Genomic DNA, 20,770 nt, shown 5'->3' with positions numbered 1-20,770 from the left:
TACACACTTGTATTGAACACACACAGATGATAATTTGGCTCCTTTGATTTAAGTACCCCAGTCCCTTTTTGCATCAGCTTTATAAAAACATAAGCATAACATAATTGAATAAGAAAAGATTCTGGCAATTAAGAAACACGCCGGCCTTTGATGTGACTAAGTGTATAATAGGCCTTTAGATGAGTTTCACAAACCGCAGGGTCTGGTACTTTGATTAAAAGCTCTTTTGTTTGGAAATTTCATAAACTGCTTACTGTTATATATTGTCACAGTAGTTTAGAGGCGGAAAAGGGCATGTTACTTTCATCACTAGAGTTAAAATCTTCACGCACAGTTGCGCTCCCGTGACCCGCTGAAGCACAATAAATATTACTTTTAAAGTGCCTTAGATTAGAACTCTTCCGTTTATGGAACAGAGAAAGAAGTAAGACGACAGACCACAGTAACAGTGGTGAGCAGGTACTGTACAGCAAGGGTGTCCATACTGGGAGGGTGCAGGTTTTTCTTCCAACCCAACTCGCACACACAGCTTCACCAGTCAGGTGTCTGAAGACTGTAATAAGTCGATTGTCAGTCTGGTGCTGCTTGTTTTTGCTGACACCTGACTGGTTAAACTTGGAAAAACCTGCACCCAGTGCAGCCCTTTCTGGTACAGTTCGGCCCTGTTTACAGCCATTTCATTTCATTTGTGAACTTTCGCGGCTGCTCAATTGCCTCCATAGTACGCTTAAAAATTAGGTTCTGATGTCAGAATTGTGATTCACAGGTTTGATCAAACATGGAGTAGACCAATGCAAGTAGACCAAAGCAAAGAAGAGCAAGATCTAAGTCATGCGAAGCTGAAATAAGTCATGGAGGTACAGTCAAAACAGTTCGAACATGGCACCCTGCTGACCATGCAGCATTTGAACCTGGTCAAGCTGGTCTAGCCAGTTGGCTGTAGGGTCAAATGAGCAGTGAGAAGCACAAAGCTGCAACAAGGAAACATGTAGAACTCAACCAAGTCAATGCAGCACCTGATGCACAGCCATTCCATTGGAAGTCTAATCGAAACTCAGCACACCTTACTTGTGTTGTGCTAGTTTGTTCAGTAAATTGTTATTTTATTAACAGCCATTTGCTTTATTTTTAGAAAACTACATTACATTAGATTACTACATATCACAGAGATCACAGATCACAGATACATGTTTTGAATATAGGAAAATAAAAACTGTAAGGTCAAGTTTTCAAAGGTTGAAGGAAGAGTTGTGATCGGTGCTGCCCAAATGGACGATACAGTAGTGAGCTACTTTGATGTGAATTATGCATGAAAAGTGTAGAAGCTATTCAAAAAAATTCAAAAAAATTATAATGTTCCTGTTTTTCCAGTGAAGGTCACACCGGTACAGACATTACAATAATGCAATTTTTGACAGAAATTTTTGCATCCTTGTCAACTGATAATAGCCTTAAAAACCCCAAGGCGCAGGTCAAGGGTCAGTCAGAGGCGGATCGTCAAAGGAGCGTCGGCCTGACAGAATAAATGATGTCTCGTACGGAAATCGAATCATTGCTTTAATTCATGCAGTCTGATTACATTTTCCGAGAGGCGTCCTTCACAAGGGAACAGAGGACAGACATGAACCCAAACAGGAGGATGGAAATCATGACACCAAGATCTAAACACTCACCTTATGTTCAATCACATAACTTAGTCTAAACAAAGGAGTAACCTCATTAGACATCAGCAGGCCAATTCGAATGATATTCCAGGAGCCACAGGGTCTCTATTGTTCCAGAAAGAACAATGTTGCGTGAACCCTACAGTGTTCCAACAGAAGTGTGGAGGAGTGTGAACGCACGATCCGCAGTTCAATCAACTGCTACCAGGCTGCAAGTGTGTTTGATAAAAACGTAAATTTAAACCTTCTAAAATATTTGGTTTTCAGGGTCTTGCTTTTCTTATGAAAAGCGTGCTGCTGCTGTTAAACAATTTCATTTGAGTGCCAAAGTATTATTGTGAAAATACTTTAGTAGTTACTAGTACCATAGAAGTGTCAACCTTCTCTTGGAGTCAATCTCATCCAAGGCTGCACACGGACACGTCAAGGGTAAAAAAAGACTGCACCCCTGAAACGGGACTTGTAACCGGGATTGTTGAGCTGTGAGGCCGCAGTAGAGCCACTACAACACGGTTCTGCCTCTTAGGCCCCCTTAGAAAAAACTAAAAAGAAACATCAACGTTCAGTTCGGACCATCACCCAAAGCTCTATTATGTCTCTCCGCAGTTTGCTCCTTAATTCCATCAGACTGATCCTACATTACTGCCCTCTAACAGTACCCTAAACGGAGAATAAAAAGTTTGCTCTCCTCTAGCAGTGTATTACCAGGAAACAACAGGCCCTCTCCTCATTAAGTTATAGATATAAATGCTTCAAAGCATGAAATTACCCCCGAGCCTCCCTCTCCAAATAACCTGGTTTGCAAACAAATGATCCGAGCCCAAGCAGTAAAAAGCAGATTATTAAAATAATAGGTGGGATTTAAATTTGCATCCACAGAACAATTCAGCAAAGGACTTCGCAATTACTCCTCCCCCTCCTCTCCCAAGTTCATCCCACCTTCCGAGCACCTCGTGCTTCTCTGTGTCCATCTGTGTCTGGCAAGCAACAGTAGCAGAGGCCTGGCTGCTATTAGAGGCCAAAGGTGAGAGAATATTTATGGTACAATGAGACAGTATTTATTATACAATACCGTTACAATGCAGGCGCAAGGCTTCGTGAGGATGAGTTATAACTACGAAATCAGCAGAAGCCCATTCATGTGTATTCTTAAAAGCACTGCCCTCTTCAGCTTTTTTAAATTTTAAATATGTCACTTGTGAAAATAAAAACAAAAAGTGTAAATATGAAATTGGTACTGATTGTAATGTTTTGTTTTGTATTCACATTTCAATGTGTTCATGAAAAGTGGGATTTATATGATATGTTTAAAAAATTTAATTCTAATTTTAAAGATCTATAGAATTAAAAAAAAACACTGACGGCATCGGCCCTGAATTATGAACTGCTGCCCCTTGGATGTCTCACTCAGTGTTTATACAGCTGATTTCCTTTATTTACTCTCACCCATAAAACAGTGTAGTCCTTCATCCCATTATCCAAATGATACATTTTTAACTTTATCCCAAGACAATAAATGTCTCCCCTCCAAAGCTGCAGTAAATGGGAAGCAATGAGAGCGTGAGGTAAGCAGGAAGGGACGAGACTAAGGGTGTTCAGGTCGGCATTACCTCTGAGTTATGGTCCCCATTTGCATCTCAATCAGCCTCTTTGGAGAGCCAACCATCTTGGCATCACCCCCATCGTACCGCAACACCCCCAGGTAATCAGAAAGATTTAGTGGGACTGGCAATCTACCATGGGCACCCTCTGGCTGGGCCTCGCAACTCATTCTCTGACTTCGGTCTCTCTAAGGGCCCTCAGGGCCACATCCAAATCCAGGAGAATGGCAGCACTTAACAAGACTGAGGACAACCAAAATAGACAGGAGGGGCTATAAAACAGAGGGGAAACAAAGCGCCCAAGTGATTGGAATAGATGTTTCTGCATGGATGTCTGCATAGACGGCTTCCTCATTAAAGCAGGGGGGAAAGAAAACAAAAATTGAACTTGTGACCTTAGGTGGGACCGTTTTATCTGCTGAGTTGATGATGGCGCTGCAGTGGCGGCAGGCTCTCTTTAATGTGATGTACACAAAGGTGGAAGGTGCGATGCGCAGTGAATGCTCCACTTGAGAGTTGACTCTCTAGTTAGCGCTGCCTCTCGGCTGAAGCTTGCCGAGGTATTATCACATTCACTTGGACCTATTGATATTGTGACTCCTGTATCTGCTCACCTGCTTGTTACTGTGTGAACCTCATAGTGCTCCATTTGACTGTGTGAATAGCATGTTTGTGAGTGTGTGGATACATCCCAGCCCTCTGGGGCAGTGGCCAGTCACAGTGCACTCAGGAAGCCGTGGAGCCTAATAGAGAGGCTCTTGTTACACCAGAGGCCTAATCAACAGTGAAAGACACATACCCATATCGCAGAGCCCCCTCGAACACAAAGGCGCTGGATGGTTCTCTCACACAAAGTCTGTACTTTGTAAGCGAAACACCAAAAAGGCGAAAACTACAGCCCCAAACACAGATGGCCCAGGTGACGCGGAGACAGCGTAAAGGAGAAACAGAAGGAGACTGAAGATGGGGAAATTCAGAAACTCGCAAGCTAACTTTCAGTTATCAGAATCAAATATTCGCCGAGAAAAAACTGAGGAGTGGGCAACATTAATCAAAGTGTTCACCTAGTGGGCAGCCATATGGCAGATCAGCACGCCAACGGTGCAAACTTGCTGATCTTCAGTAACGGGGTGCAATTAATTCCACTGGCTGCATTCATCTCTCCCTCACACACCGAAAGAGGAGAGGTAGAAGAGAACGGAGAAGGGTTTGTTATGACTTTATACACTTCCCCAACTCTTTCTCCCCCTCTCTCACTCGAATCAAACCAAGGTGATAAATGAGGTGGGCATAAGGGCCTCGGGTAGCTCCTGCAGCGAAGGTGGAGTGGGGGGGTGAACTGGCTTTGACAAGAGAGTGGAGAAATTAGGAAATAAGAAGAAGGGGACCAAAGGGGACAGCGATTATCTTCTAAAGGTGGTTTTTCTATTCACATACAACACGGATCGAAAGCTGAATTTGAGAGGACCTGTCCAACATAACTTAACCAAATGTGACAAAACAAGGTATAACAGGAAGGTTTCTCTTGTCGGGAAACATCCAAAACTCACACGCGATTAAAAAAAGGAATTTAAAAGTAAGGTGATAAATCAGATGACATAAACCAGACTTTAAGTATTTCAGTGAATGTTGAGATCTTTAACATAAATCATGCATTCTTATACACAAAAATAGACATCATTTTAGCGTGGTAACAGATGAAAGTGGTCTTGAAAAAACAAATTGGCTTTTAATACAATTCAAATTTGGTGGTGTAGAAATGCTCTTCAATGAGGAAAACAAATCACAGGATTATCTACACAAATAATACAAATCAATAAATATCGGTAATATCATAAAAGTAGCAAATGCAGTCTGTATAATATAGAATAAAGCACCACCTAATGGTCTATATAACAAAATAATAATTCACCAAAACCTTGGACGTTAACAATACAGATGGAAATACATAAAAAAAATAAATACATATAGTACTTTAAGTACTATATACTTTAAGCTTAAATGCAAAATATTTAATTTCAGCCAAATCCGTTAAAAAAGCTAAATTAAAAGGTAAAATAGAGCCCTAAAGGCAGGTCTGGAGTGGTCAGAATTGACAACAAATAACCAAAAAAGAAAAGTGCAGATTTGTGTAAGCTCATATTTCAGAGTTTAGGAATACAGGCCCAGATCATCAGAACCCACAGCGCACAAATACAGACAAGGCCGAGAGACCTTTTTATGTTTCCGAGCTTCTCCCCTGACTGTTAACACAAGCTCATCTCCATTAGCTCCAGTAAAAAAGACCAAAATGAGTTGCCGGTGTGTGCTCCCCCTGCAGACCCACCACTCCCTTCCATACAAATAAAGCCCACAACTACAGTCTTCAGTCCATTCCTGCTCAGGCCTTCTCCTCCCACAGGCCTAGTCACCACACAACTCTCACCAATATCATAAATGACTGTTTGGAAAAACCTTCATTAGGACAGCAATAGCCTTTACCCCCTTAATAAGGGCATTTTCCTTCTGCGCATGGGGATGATGCTTTATGGCCCAAATGGGGGTCCGTTAATGAGTAAGTGTACATGTCTCCATTTCCTGTCTCGCCAGGTCTGCAATTCCAGTATCTGGCCCACATTACATTTGCGAGCCGTTTTTTAATGAGCGATATTCATCTCGGTCACGCATCGACCGCCACGCAGACATACAATAACAGAATACATTAGGAAACACTGAGCATTAACAGCAGGACAAAAAAATCTCAATGATTTAAGAAAGCTGTTTTTTAAAATAGAAATGATTAAAAAGAGAATAAAATACATGATTTTTTTCAGTGTAGAAATAGATGGCATCAGTCTGATACCATCAGAAATACTCACTGAATGAAAATACTGACTATTCAGATCCATGCGCCAAAAGTTCAAATGGCTGATGTTGAACAGAGTGAGAAACCACGGTCGCATCCAGACAATGTTCCGGTAGCGATACAGTCACTTTAAATCTTTCAGGCAGTGGTTAACAACTTTGTGAGCCTGATCAGGGACGGTCACAGCCCAGAATATTTCTGTGTCATATTTGAACACGTCTCAGTAAAAGCGAAGGCAATGTTCCTTAGCAACATTTCAAATCAAGTTTAAACCTGTTTTTTTTAAGCAAAAGTTATTAACAAGCATGTTCCAATATGAACAAAAACTTTTGCCAACATTGACTCTACATTTCAAAAGTCCCTCTAGAAGACTATGTCGCTGTTTGCATAAGGCCAGCGCCTCCCGACGTTCTCCTCAACCCACATTGATGTGTCTTTCCATCTATCCATCATCTCCGCTGCACACCCAGCCCTTGTTGACATTAACCTGGAGGACTCACATTTTCCCATGATTCTCCATGTTGCTCTCCACATGTCAGAGCAGGGGGCTTTATGGCCCACATCCATCAGCGGCACACGCCAGGATTTATGGGAGTTGGAGTCCGAACCTGATCGCTCTGAATCCGTCATACTGAAGCCGAGCCGTGGGCAGCGTTGGGGTGTAATGGATGAACATCGCGGGCCACAACTATTGGCACCCCGTTACCCTTCCCTTCACCGTTTTCCAAATCTACTGCTCTTTTCCCACAAGTTCCCAGCCTCTGGCAGTCATCTCTCATATAAAAGAGCTGGTTATTTCCTCCCCTTGACTCATCTCTTCAGGCTCTCCTAGTTGGCCTGTCCTGAACATCCATCTGAGCCTAATGGAGGGTTGGTTCCCAAAATAAATGAGGCATAAGTATCACACTGGATAAGCACTCGAATGAACAGGCTTCAGTCTTATTTGCTCTGAATGAGCCTTGTTCTACATCAGGCCAAACAGGGGACTGGTGATTCTCACTTTGAGTTTAAAGGACAGATAGCTTGACCAGTTATTTGTAAACTGACACCATAGACTTAATGTAGCATGTTACACTTTTGAGAGAGTTTTAACCCTCTGGTCTCCAGCACTTGCATGACTTTGGTCCACCAAATCTTAAAATATACCTAAAGCCAACAAATGTGTTTACCTATCTGTGAAGGCTTGTATGCTTTGGCTGGACGTTGCTAAGACACCTTTTTTTCTTCTGAGGAGCAGAGTAAATTGTTTGTTATTTGGAGCCGACTGTCGAAGTACAATCCTGAATTAACATTAACTGTGACACATTTGACGTCATGCTCGGTCTCCAACAACCACTAGCGATGTTGAAAACCTGGAACCTGTCTTAATTGGTCGATGTTCTTGCCCATTGACCCTTGGAACTCTTGCCTTCTTTTCGAGAGAAGACTCACACTCCATCACAACCAGAACCAGCATTCTTAGACCATCACTGTCCTCAACAACCGGGTCACACCATGGCCTCTGCTCTATTCAAATTAATACATTTTCTCCTATTTGAGTGCTTCAAAGTATGCGATACTAACACCAGTCTGGCCAAACCATATCTAACATACAGTATATCTAACATTTTATTTATTAAATATTATACAATTATAAAAACAGACAATCTATGCTAGAAATATATTATTTGATTATACAATCATTACTTTTTTGCATTTCATTTAAAGATTCTCAATATGAATGATGCATTTTGGACGATCTTTTTAAGTGGTGAATATCATGGTGAATAATTGATATAAAGGAACTTAGTTACAAGGTTATTTATGTATATTTAGTTTACCTAACATGTTTTATTGATCCAGAATCACTGACAAAATGAGTAAGATTCTTTCAAATAAGTTAAAAAACAAAGGGGAAAAGAAAATAAAGGCCTAAAATTCTCAATTCTATGGTAAGAGTTAGCAGAGAACAATGAAACAAGAACGTTTGTTGCATAGTTTTGACCTCATGAAGGCTGGGTTGGACCCATACAAACAAAACTTTCTCATCTATTCAGGCCCTTCACTTTGGTGATTGGATTCCCTCAGTACAAACTTCCTATTGCATAGATGGATATTCATTTTTTCAGCCTCAAAACACATCAATTCTTTTACTTGTCTGTCCAAAATGAGTCTTTCTTTGAAGTACTGCAGACCAGAGAAACAACAGCTGCAGATTTTGGCCACAAAAGGTGCATCTACTCCATATTCCCCAGGTGGTTGTCATTTTATATGAACCTTCTATAAAATGTAGAATAATTTCAGGAGCCTTTGGTGTTAACTGGTTGTTACTAAAGAGTGTTTACAAGCAGTTTAACCCCCCTCTAGCTTGCTCTTATTTCTCATCAGGAACACAGGCAGTAATATTGCCCTGAAGCCCCCACAGCGGAGCGCAGCCTAATAAAGAGCGATCTCTATGAAAATAAAAGGCAGCTCAGACACCAAAGTGACTCCCTAAACACACACATGTTCAAATACACACAGGTTCTCAGCCCGGTCAGAGGTCAACAGAGCCTGTAGCTCTCTGTGGTCCAGTGGAGCAGCACCGCTTGAACCTGTAATATGCTCCTCTCTCCCCTGATGCCACTTGTGGTTATAGTGTAGTGGAAATTACACCTGTTCTCCAGACTGAGGCCAAAATGTCAGCCGGATCCTCAAAAAGAATTCCTCCATACATATAAGTCCAGTAGGGTTCTGGTGCAATGCAGGGTATTGTACCCGATTGTACATAAAAACCTAATGTCATCTTGTACATTGCATGTTTTTGTTTTGCAATTAATAGTGGAAATAACTGAACGGACTGAGATTTTGTAATGTACCATAAATAAATGTGCGACCAGCTTAACAGCATTACCAAAATTAACTTAATATAAAACTTAATGCGCAGTAATGGTCTTCTGTGGAGGGAAATGTATTTGATAAAATTAGAAAACTGTATTATGGTACTCAAGTTCCCTTTTTTAATGGATTTTTTTTCTCTTCCACACTAATAGAATCTACGCTGTCCCCAGACACAACACAACAAATATTCAAATTTGTGTTTCTAAAGAAAATGTGTTCTTTGGGAAGCAAATCAGAAGACAGTAATCCCAGAACTTCTTGCCAACAAAGCTCTTTGACAAAGTTGACAAGTATAAATCTGAACTTTCATTTTGAGAGAGAAATCGATGGACTCTCTATCAATGTAGTTTGTTGTTGTGTACAGCAGTGTAAAGATGGAATTCGCTGCGATTATGCGAAAAATGGAAAAGAGTCATTCATAAATCTGTCAGAAGAAGGAAGAAAGTCTGAGGCCATCCATCCAACATCCGAAACTAAGGGCAAGAATGGCAGCAATCTTAAGTATTAATGCTGAGGCATGCAGCCGATCACCTTCTCTGTAGACGGGATAATTCAGCTGCAGCCAAATACCACACAGTGATAGAAGGGGCGAAGGTAGACATGCCTGTTTCAAATCAATTTTTCAATGTTGCTTTCTCTAAAATAATGTGAGTCAGCTCAATGGATGAAAAGACTTAGAGAATATGACCTGGCACATGTGAACACACTGCAGGAATGATTTATTCATATCATTGACACTGGATCAATCCCATGTAGCACAGCAGTATAAAATAAGAATACATTATGCTGCTGGGACTTTTCCAGAAGAACAATTATTCACCAATTTGTAGGGTGATCGTCCGTTGAGGCAGTTTGATCAACATAATGCTTAACAATAACCTTCTCCAGTCGGAAAGTCAAGTATGAGCTAAGGGATAATCATCGATATGGGACAGGAGAGAATGAAACTAATAAAAAAGCAGTGTATCAAAGTATTGCAGTTAAGCGATAGTCACATGAGGGCAACCCCGCCACACGCCGGGTGTTCTCTAAATGAAACCCCCCTTGTCCTGTGGGTGATTTATGGACGTGTTAAAAAAAAACATGTTGTTTTTAATCTGAGGTTGTCTCAATGTGCATCTCTAATGAAACCGGTTTGTGTAAGTGTGAGCGAGAGTGTTGATATTGATGTATGGGCTTGAGACTGATCCTTTAAGTATGATTTTTCTCAGTGGAAAAATATGCATTTAGTTACATAAGTGATTAAGCTGTAAACTAGTGTTAACTGTCACACACACCAAACACAGCAGGAAATAATGGCCGCAGTGCCTGAGGCAGTATTGTTTCAATGCCTGGAGCAGCTTCCTAGTGAAATTCCATGAGGCCTGACTGCTAACAATATCCAGCCAAACAAATATCAACATTTGGGCTTCTCTGCATTCAAATTATGGATGGCTGATTTGCAAATAATCTTATTTTGATAGCTTATTTTCCATGTGTTTTTTCCTTCTAAGTGCAGCTGTACACTGAACACATAATTTAAAAACAACTACAGTGGCAGGTTTAACTTCATAAACTTTACTTTTGCTTGCTTCAATGTTGGGCCATTCGTTCATCCTTCCTTTTTCTTACACTTATCTAAGAGTGTTTCATAGTGGCAGGAGTAAAAGAGAAGAGACCCAGGCTTCCCACCACCTAAATACCTCCTCCAGTTTTTACATACAGAATAGTCTCAACTTTAACTGGGAGGCATGAACGCTCCAGTGTGTCCTGAGTCACTCTCCATACTTCCAACAAGTCAGATGTCCCCACAACCATGTTGGGGAGTTGCACAGGCAACCCATTCTCACTCCCATGTCATAATATATTCGTGTTGGGAGAGAGGACCGTCATTTTTTATGTGTCACGTTACCCACACCGTCTGTATATGCTGCGGAAATGTGCTTCAACTGAAAACCTAAAGCATCAACATGCAACACTGAAGGTACCTTTGGCGTCAGCAAAAGTCCTCATTCTCAACGTCAATGTATTACACCATGGGAGTGAGGATGTGTTGCCACAGGAGGCATCCAAAAAAGTGGATTGCCCCTGTGCAGAATTTGAGTTTCTCTCAGTTGACACATTATTCTCTCTCTAAAAGAGAGAGTCCAGGATCGTAGGGCTAGAGTTTGGGGTAGGATGGTTGATTGACTGGTGAACTCTTTTGGCCTAACTGTTTTCTCACAACTGCATTGTTCAGCTGTCGAAACTCACTGAATCCCATAAAAACCCAATAATAATCACATCCATGTCCACAACACAGGTCAACATGCTATTTTCTGAATTGTCTTTTTTTCAAATCATAAACACAGGTCTTCTGTCAAGTCATCTTCTAGGAAAGAAGTGTGGTGTCACTTGGTTTTGTGCTGAAGCAATTTATTGAAAATGGAAGCGAGTTGCTGCCATTTTTGTAGTCTAGCTTGCTACTCTATGGGTATGTGAGATTCATTAACAAATGAAAAATATATACATATCAGGGCCCCTATGAGTTTGAAACAGTGATGATCTATTTACGGGACAAATTACTTGCCTCCACTGAAAAAAAAAACTGAACCGGGAGCCCAAACTGCATAATGCAAATTGAGCTAACCCCATGAATCACAGGATCACTGTAAACTGCTAATGCCAGAAAAGCTCTGGCTAATGGAAGATAACAGCTACAGCCAAGTGCCAGGTAGTTTCTGCATTCTTTATTACGTTAACTTGTTTGCCAGCCATCAACTGAGCCTGAGTCTATTTGACTGAACCTTTTTAACCACTGGCACATCTCCGGAATTAAAACATTACTGTGTCCACTGGAGGCTTCCCTCTGTGGTCAGCACTTCTGTGGCTTCAATAAAAACATTCTCTGCTGGCAGAGACCGAAAGAGTGAAAGAGATCCCAGGCACCTCTCACCCCTCTCATCATAAGAAGACTTCAACCCAGGGCTACTGTCCCATCTTCAGATGTGCGCATGAAAGAGTGAGGGATGAGATTCTGTCAGGTTCAAACAACAAAGAGGTGCCGCCTTACACATCCTTCCTCAACCTGTCCCCTTCAGTGGCACCGACATCATTTAAATCATTTAATTCCTCCCCAACATGACCTATGGCAAGTGACCCATCACTCTAACGTTCACACCTCCATGAGAGACGGCCGCTGAAATGCTTATTGGGCAGAAAATAGCGCCCGGCTAACAATGTGATTTATTTAAAATTATTCCTCAATAGTGCAGTTTCACACCGAGGATTTGCCTGTAGTTCACAGTGGAACACGCAATTAGGAGCGGACCACACCTCTTCAGTAGACGGGGCACCTGGCTGCAGCAGACAGACGTTGGGAGGGGCAGAGCAGAACACAGCGCAGATCCTCGAGATGGGCTGGCATAACTAATCAGAGCAGTGAGGGAGTGAAGAATGCAAGCCAGGCACTTTAGGATTCATTTAGGTCCCTCTCTCCCTGGTCACTTTATTAGCAGTCTGGGAAGAGAGATGCCTGTCCCAGTCCCAAAGCTATGCAAAATGCATAATCAAGCATTTAAATACACTCCGTGTGAAGGGTGGACCGCACCGACGTGCACGCGCTTGGTCATGTATACACACTGTACTGAAGCGTTTTACATTTATGCACAATAGAACACAGGGAGAGACTAAGAAAATGCTGAGAGTGGTAAAAACCTGAAGGTGTCCAACTCTCCAACCACAGATCCATGCTAATATAAGCCTGGTTCTCTGGCCAACTTTCAAATATAAAGAGATCCTCGATTGTATGATTTGGGAAATCCTTTTGCATGTGACATTTGTATAAGAAGTAAATATATTCAGGATGTAAGGGTTTTGACATCAAATTTAAATCTACAAAGTCCCTCTCTATTCCATCAATCCTCTCGACTAGGTTTAGCAGTATCTAAAGTCTTTTATTCCCATAATGCAGGCACAAACTAATATGTAAACACGGATGAGAAGGTCTTCTGGACGAAGCTGTGTGATCAATGCATTCTGAAAACAAAATCCCCACAAGATAACTGGTTCTATAAATGCACCTCGGATTGAAGGATCAGATGAAAACACCAAAGCACATACAAGGTGGGTGTTGCCTTCCAACCTGATGGAAATGTTAGACATCACCCACCTCAATCGCAGTCACAGTGATGCAGGTCAATGTAAATATTGTACAGCCATATTCATCAGCTGTTTTTTGTTCCTCAGTAATCCCAGAACAAAAGTGATTCTGTTGTGTCCTTCCAGATGGATACAATTTGTCACGTTCTGACCGTAGACGTGGTCTCCATAAAACTCAAGGTAGCAGGGAAACCTTGAGATATTCAAATGAAAATGGAATACTACCTGATTTGGCACTAGTGAAAGTCTCTTCCTTTCGCCTTTTAAACCCAGTAAGATATTGAGTACACCATATTGTTCCTCATAAATAGAGTTGACTATAAACAGTAGGGTTCTGTATCGGCTGGTATCTGGCGATCGTATACGTCTGATATGATGCATTGCGATACACTGCGATACAGTAAGCAAGGCAGTATATTGTAACACGATCAAAGGAGCCGTTACTGTAAGACGAAAAAACAAATAATACAGAAACCTTGTAATATTGTCATCCGTACGTTCAATTTTGAGGGTAACAGAGGAAAGAACCGCTCCCTTATTCAACAAGATAGAGACAAAGTTAGTATTATTAACCACACATCACAGCTAAGTTTAAAACATCAATACAATATCACGCAATCAAGCATCACGATATTAATACAACACCAACAAGACAAAAACCTTCCCACTGAACCTCAAATTTTCCATCATATAATGACAAAGTCAAAACAAAAAAGTGAACAAGAGCATGTATATTTCTGCCAAAAAACAAAAGAAGACAGGAAAAGTAACCAAAAGAGCAGCATCCCGAGGCCCCTGAAGGGAGCTGGAACCAACAAGGTCAGCATTTTATATGTGTCACTTCCTGTTGGCCTCAGTGGGAGGAGCATGGCACACAACTGTGGCCAGCGGGGCAAAGAACCTGTCAGAGTGACATGGGGGGTTACAGATGAACACGGGCATACACACTCACACACAGAAACGACATAAAAGACTTTTTTTTCCTGAAAGAACAAGTGATAAATAGCTGCACACAGGTCTCCTTTGTCGTCCAAGGTAGATATCTGAACTGAAAAGACCTTTGCTTTATTTGGGCCTGGAGACAGGAACTGTGCACATAAGGTATTAAGCCAGGATCAGAGTAGACAACAGGGTTGTGTATCATGCCTAAGAAAGGGGTGGCAAGCTTGAGAAGAGATAATAGAATGGTGTGACTGGGTCTACATGTCCAGCGGCAGGACAGTCGGTCAGTTTGTCTATCAAGCCCTACAACGGCGCGTGAGTGACCGTAGCTCATGGGCACTGGGTGCATCGGCCTGTGTTAATGTTGCTGTTTGACATTGCAAGCAGCAGGCTTTTTACTCTCAGTAGCCTCGGTGGACACTGAGCTTTAGCCTAATTGGTTCCAGAGCAGACTCTGACAGAACTCTCCTCAGCGGCACAGAGCCATATTAATACCCCTGCCACACACACTCATACACACAAACAAGCAGGGCAATCAGCGAGTCTCCGGCTAATTAACGCCCTTACAAAGAATCTCATTAGCATGAGTTGTAGAAAGGAGCAAAGGGGGAAATAAGCACTTTGGATATAAAAAGGAAAGAATTTACAAAATAAGAACAGGGTAAATATGTGTGTGTGTGTGTGTGTGTCTTTCTCTGTGTGTTGGATTCAACTCGGGGGCCAAGGGCCTTGGTTGGCCCACTGAGCGGTGGGTTTCTTTCCCAGGAGAGTCCATTACGGCTCGCTGTGGGAGACATTGGAGTCAAAGATAAGCAGAATTTTAAAGGCAATCAGGAAGCATAAATCTCTGGCACAGAGGAAACACTTTGGTTGTTAACCAGGAACTTAACCTGCCTAGACTGCCAGTGGAATAAGAGATGGGCGGGTGCTTGTGTGAGCAGGGCAGTGCTTGACCGTCACACAAATCTCAAATGATGATGGAAAAAGGTAAGTGATAAATAGCTATTGATGAAAAGCGGTAAGACATTCAAATATTTGATTTTACTTGTACCGTAAAATCACCAAAACACCGACACGATCAAACTAAATTTGAGATTTGGGCCGTATCACTTGTCTTTGAATCACACATTAAATTAAAAAAAGGATTTTCCTACTCGCTAATTTTCTTTCCTCCCTCTCCTCTCCTCTCCTCTCCAAGCAGGTTGGTGTTGCCTTCCAACGTGATGGAAATGTTAGACATCACCCACCTCAATCGCAGTCACAGTGATGCAGGTCAATGTAAATATTGTACAGCCATATTCATCAGCTGTTTTTTTTCTTCCTCAGTAATCCCAGAATAAAAGTGATCCTGATCCTGCTCCTGCTCCTGCTCCTCTCCTCTCCTTTTCTGCTTCTGCTCCTCTCCTCTCCTTTTCTGCACCTGGTCCTCTCCTCTCCTCTTCTGCTCCTCTCCTTTTCTGCTCCTGCTCCTGCTCCTCTCCTCTCCTTTTCTGTTCCTGCTCCTCTCCTCTCCTTTTCTGCACCTGCTCCTCTCCTTTTCTGCTCCTGCTCCTCTCCTCTCCTCTTCTGCTCCTGCTCCTCTCCTCTCCTCTTCTGCTCCTGCTCCTGCTCCTCTCCTCTCCTCTCCTCTCCTCTCCTCTCCTCTCCTCTCCTGCTCCTGCTCCTGCTCCTGCTCCTCTCTTGCTCCTCTCCTCTCCTTTTCTGCTCCTGCTCCTCTCCTCTCCTCTTCTGCTCCTGCTCCTCTCCTGCCCTCTCCTCTCCTTTTCTGCTCCTGCTCCTCTCCTCTCCTCTCCTTTTCTGCTCCTGCTCCTCTCTTGCTCCTCTCCTCTCCTTTTCTGCTCCTGCTCCTCTCCTCTCCTTTTCTGCTCCTGCTCCTCTCCTCTCCTCTCCTTTTCTGCTCCTGCTCCTCTCTTGCTCCTCTCCTCTCCTTTTCTGCTCCTGCTCCTCTCCTCTCCTCTCCTCTCCTGCTCCTGCTCCTCTCCTCTCCTCTCCTCTCCTCTCCTCTCCTCTCCTCTCCTGCTCCTGCTCCTGCTCCTCTCCTCTCCTCTCCTCTTCTGCTCCTCTCCTGCTCCTGCTCCTGCTCCTGCTCCTGCTCCTCTCCTCTCCTCTCCTCTCCTCTCCTCTCCTCTCCTCTCCTGTCCTCTCCTCTCCTCTCCTCTCCTCTCCTCTCCTGCTCCTGCTCCTGCTCCTGCTCCTGCTCCTGCTCCTCTCCTCTCCTTTTCTGCTCCTGCTCCTGCTCCTCTCCTCTCCTCTCCTCTTCTGCTCCTGCTCCTCTCCTGCTCCTGCTCCTCTCCTCTCCTTTTCTGCTCCTGCTCCTCTCTTGCTCCTCTCCTCTCCTCTCCTCTCCTCTCCTGCTCCTGCTCCTGCTCCTGCTCCTGCTCCTCTCCTCTCCTTTTCTGCTCCTGCTCCTCTCTTGCTCCTCTCCTCTCCTTTTCTGCTCCTGCTCCTCTCCTCTCCTCTTCTGCTCCTGCTCCTCTCCTGCTCCTGCTCCTGCTCCTCTCCTCTCCTTTTCTGCTCCTGCTCCTCTCCTCTTCTCTTCTGCTCCTCTTCTGCTCCTGCTCCTCTCCTGCTCCTGCTCCTGCTCCTGCTCCTTTTCTGCTCCTGCTCCTCTCTTGCTCCTCTCTTGCTCCTCTCCTCTCCTCTCCAAGCAGGTTGGTGTTGCCTTCCAACCTGATGGAAATGTTAGACATCACCCACCTCAATCGCAGTCACAGTGATGCAGGTCAATGTAAATACTGTACAGCCATATTCATCATCTGTTTTTTTTCTTCCTCAGTAATCCCAGAATAAAAGTAATCCTGCTTCTTTCCTCCCTCTCCTCTCCTCTCCAAGCACTCGCCGCGGTCTAATCCTCCTGTGTTTACTGTGCCCTCATCACAGCCTGTAAAAACAGGCCCCTTTGAACCCAATAAAGGCAACCAGCATCAGGCTTATTGTAAAACACAATCATAAGTTAAATGTTTATCCCCTCTCCGCCACTCTAAAGCCTCCTAATGAGCCTGCTGGAGAGCTTTCAACCCGCAGCTCAAATACAGGGAGAGAAAGCAACACATTTCACTCCGTGCCGTTTGGCATCGGAGACAGCGCTCAAGTCCCTGTGTAAAGATTGTTCATCGTTTAGGCACAGCGTGAAACTAATTTCATTATCAAAAAGTCAGCAAAATCCAAACAAGTCGAGCTTTTATTGCCAAGTACAAATCAGGCAGTGGAACGCCTCATAAATGTGTGCACTAAAATGTAGTTTAGTGAGGCAGGATCAACGCAGCTCAGATGAGAACTCTGAATAAAATAGTCCAATCGGGATGCTCGCGAGACCCAGGACAAAGGTTGGAGGGGAGGGGAACAGGTACCTTACACTGAACAGCTTCTTCAGCTCCCGACTATGGAGAGATCCTGCGTGTCTTTCATGTATACAGGTACATTCATTAGAAGAAGTCAGAACAAAGTAACCTAGGTGCACACACTCGCACACAGCCACTAATATCTATAAGATCATGTCACTTAACAAGCGTGATAACCAACCTCATACGGGCAGTGTTCATAGCCTCACCTTTTATTGAGGTCATGATTGTGTTCTTTCCATATTGTTATATCCATGATTTCGACATAGGTGCTCTTTTGCTTTGTTTTTTTGTTGTGAGGATGGTATGTTTTGTCCTGAAACCTTAGTACCATGTTTGAGATATGTTTTAAATGACTCAAAGTGTTATTTATGACTGATATTTAAAGGGTTTAAAAAAAAAGTTGTAGAAAGTTTGGTATTTCTGTGCAGAAGAGGGTGTTAAATTAAACTGTAGGAAAATATGAACAAACACATACACAGTTGTTAAACCAAAATAGTTGGTTCACACAAGTGCAAGATGGAAAGAGCGGCAGCATCTGTCCTTCAAACATATTTGATGCCTTAAAGCCCATTTATGCTCAACGTTACGTACAGATCCAGATACGGACAGAGCAGTCTGTCCATGCTCTGCATTCATTTTGTCCGTTTTCCTGCCCGTTTCCACAAAGCTTACATGTGCGGACCAAACAGAGCATTACCACCGGAAACCATGGGGAGCAGTGTTGCAGTTACAACTCGATACATAGCTCTTTTCAGACACGTGGAAGACATAAAGGCGGAAATTCTCCGTCCTCCAGTCGTGATATATTTAACATCCTCACCCTATATTGCTGGCTAAGTTTTGTCTTTTGTGTATCAGGCATGTTATCAATACTTCTTCCAAAGTCGCCAAGTTTGTCGTAAACCTTTGACTCTGTGCTGCTCCCCTAGTAAATACATTGGTATTGACTGATACTGAAAGAACACGTGGAAGTACGTTATCAGTGGCGGTAACTGTTTGAAACAGAGGCAGACAATTTTGTAAGTAAAGGGAGCATAAATGCAATACATGTAGCTGTTTCAAATTATTCAAGTCTAAGTCAACAACATTTTTTAACACTGCCGAGGTCCAAATTTATGTCACTCAAGCAGGGGAAATAAGTCTAAACAGAGCGCCATATCAGTTTCCCCTTTTATTATTCCAGGTATATATTAGCATGACTAATTTGTGGTTACTTTCAAAATATATAATTTCCTCCTTCACCACTGACTCCGCCTCCCAGCACAAGAGGTAGTGTTCATGCTTCAACAATGTTTGAATGTTGGACAATGTTTACTTGAACCTACAAAAGCATGAAAAATACAAAGCAATTCTCCTCAGTCTGTCAACGTCGAGGAACAGTTATGTTGAAATGTTACAGTAATGTATGATATACTGGGAAGTTCTAAGCCCTCTGACCCTGACCCCACGCAGTCAGTCCATTATCCTGCTCTGACCCACTAATATACCCACTGTCAGTCCACAATGCTGCGCTGAATCACACTGCACTGCGGATGAGAAATGGACCCCACCTCTGAACGCTGACATTAGCCCACACACATTGGAGGTTGGAACGTTGAGTAAAATAAGCAGGTAGTCAGCGGTCAGAGGTCCACTGCGATCAGGACGGCAGCTCCATTCCTGGCAGCCGCAGCGAAAGCTGAAAGGAACCTGGAAGTGGATATGATGACCTTTTGAACAGAAGACCCCAAAATATAGCCTCTTATCAAAATGACCTTAACGTCGGAGCATGGGAAGTCGAGCAAAGTCCATCCATCATCTTAAAGATTAATCCTCCTCTCTATTCTTCTGCTGGAACTATTAATAATGTCGCCTGAGGGGAGAATTTAGTGCAAAGATTTATTCCGATATTGTGACTTTTATTCATTAGCCTATAACAGAGGGATTCCTTTAGCAGGAAATATGGAGCCAGCCCAGGGAATTCTCATTCCTCGTCCTGTCTATCTAAATTCTATAAAATTAAATTAGCTCAATCGTTTCGCTTGCTGACACAAATAAGGCAGATTATCATTAACACTGCAGAGGTCGCCAGTGATCTGATCTATTGTAGCCGTTTCAGCTAATCCACCACCGTTCGACGACGACTAACTCAATTGCAGGTGTGAAGCATGAAAATCAATTTTGGATCAAAATGTTTCCTCGCTTGTTAAGACAAAGAAGCTGCCTTCATGGATGTGTACCCTGAGCTCACAGTGTGGCGAAGCACCGACGGCCCCAGGGGTACGCTTCAATTAGAGACTGGGGTGGCTTTAAACACAGCAAATCTACTCACTCAAAGGCTTCTGTCTCACTCGCTCTCCATATCTGCGCCGACTCCACTTCCTCAAGACCTGCTCCCTGTAATCAACCCACTGCTAATGGCTTATTCTTTCTGCTCCAGCACACACATTTCACTTGTTTATTTTCCCACACTCGTAAATCTGGGGACGCGTCACAAGCGCGGCGATATTAGAGCAATAATCTCAGGTAATTATCAGATGCCCTCCTTCGGCACCCGCCCCTCCTGTTAATGCTCTCTCAATCTCGTTTATCGTCAAGGCGCTCATACATAACTTTTTTTACAGTCCCGGAGAAGCCAGTAAAGCTAATGTGCGCAAAGAGTGCTTGAACCACTTGGAATGCTTTAGTTGGGTCAGTTGGCTTCTGCAAACAAGTTCATTTTCAACAGAAGCAGGCTAAAACAAGTCCCTTTAGATCGGTCTTCTTCTTTTACTTCTTCAAAGCTTCCCTCTCTGAGCTTCCTGCTCTGCTCGCTTGAATAATATCTGAGGTCTAAATAGTGCTGTTACAACTTAATAGTTTCTGGAACCCATACTTCCAATAATTTAAAAAAAGACGCCTTAAAGTGAAGTTAAGTTAAAGGTCAACCACAGCAAGTAAGCCTCCTACACCCCAACCACAAGTTAACAAAAATATTATCCTTCCAAACTGAAATACTGCCATATATTCATCGTTTTTGCTCAGCTTTATCAAATGAGTTTGCTCATTTTTTTTAATCAAGCAATACTTCAAAACAAGTGCATATTTTTTCTGAGCAGCAACTTCAAGACATTAAATTAATATGAGACATTGTATTACTATTATTTTTCTCCTAAGTTAACATTTTTCAGTGCACCATACACCATGCGATGTGATCAAAACCATGGTTCCTATCCGTGATAAATGAAACTAAATAAAATAGTGCTGATCAACAGAAAATCTAATCTTGAAAAACAGAATCACAAAAATGTGGAGCCCTTCCACCATGACGTTTAAGTTCAGGTGTTCAGACTAATGTATGAGCAATCCCAAATTTATTCATAACCTATGGCAACAAACGGATGCATTTCTCAAACAGGACTGCAGCAGTAGTACTCT

General features: G+C 42.8%; 1 protein-coding gene across 1 annotated transcript in view; it reads right to left on the bottom strand.

Annotated features, from left to right (window-relative positions):
• The window catches only part of wwox (WW domain containing oxidoreductase), a 134,589-nt gene that overhangs the window by 98,901 nt on the left and 14,918 nt on the right, over positions 1-20,770 (bottom strand). The window lies entirely within an intron of this gene.

The sequence above is a fragment of the Synchiropus splendidus genome, chromosome 14 (assembly GCF_027744825.2).
Source record: "Synchiropus splendidus isolate RoL2022-P1 chromosome 14, RoL_Sspl_1.0, whole genome shotgun sequence".
NCBI lineage: Eukaryota > Metazoa > Chordata > Actinopteri > Syngnathiformes > Callionymidae > Synchiropus > Synchiropus splendidus.
This window is presented reverse-complemented; position numbering and strand designations above follow the sequence as displayed.